Consider the following 788-nt stretch of genomic DNA (forward strand, 5'->3'; position numbering starts at 1 on the left):
ATATGTGAGGTTATTGTATGGGCCCCGTTACATTCCGCCTGATTTAACATTGCTTGAAGTCTTCAATCCTGTATTTAGTTTTCTTCTGTTCTGATATTTATATATCATGGATTTGTAACCCATGTGTGCCACCTTAACGTAACTGTGAATTTGTTGTTTGTCATTATTTATTGAATTCTCCGTTAATAATCAGGAATTTAGCAAAAACATCTCTTATTTATTTTCAACCCCTTTCATTTAAGAAGCCAACACGTTTTTTTTTTAACCATACACACATTGTCATGTATTTATACTTGAGACAGTAATTTGTTTGACCACAAACTTTTGAATTCATTCTACCTTCAGCGGAATTATTAGTCGAAACAAATGTGCAGAAATATTTTGTGTAAGACATTTCTTCAATTTGTGTTTTTAGCCTGAGAAGAAAGCCAGCACTGCCGAGACTTCGTACTGTTGTATGTCGTGTTCGATGTGCTTGTTATATCTCATGTTCTTTGTGAACAGACATGTTTTCAGTGGGAGGTTGTATATCCTCGTAGCACATGATCATCCTGTAAGGGTTGTCTCATCTAAACTTCCAAGTCACGGTAGGATACTACCAGTTCTAATCGTGATCTTAGATTCATTGAAATATTCGCTCATATCCCATTTTCTCTACCGTTGTGCAATGACAGCATCTCTTACTCTTGCATATTTCAACTAGATTGTGGTCAAATAACGTAAGTAATTGTTGTTGAATCAAAACTTCAAATAAAATGTGGCACATTACATTTTCAGGGTATTTTACT

The sequence above is a fragment of the Schistocerca gregaria genome, chromosome 4, assembly GCF_023897955.1.
Source record: "Schistocerca gregaria isolate iqSchGreg1 chromosome 4, iqSchGreg1.2, whole genome shotgun sequence".
Lineage (NCBI taxonomy): Eukaryota > Metazoa > Arthropoda > Insecta > Orthoptera > Acrididae > Schistocerca > Schistocerca gregaria.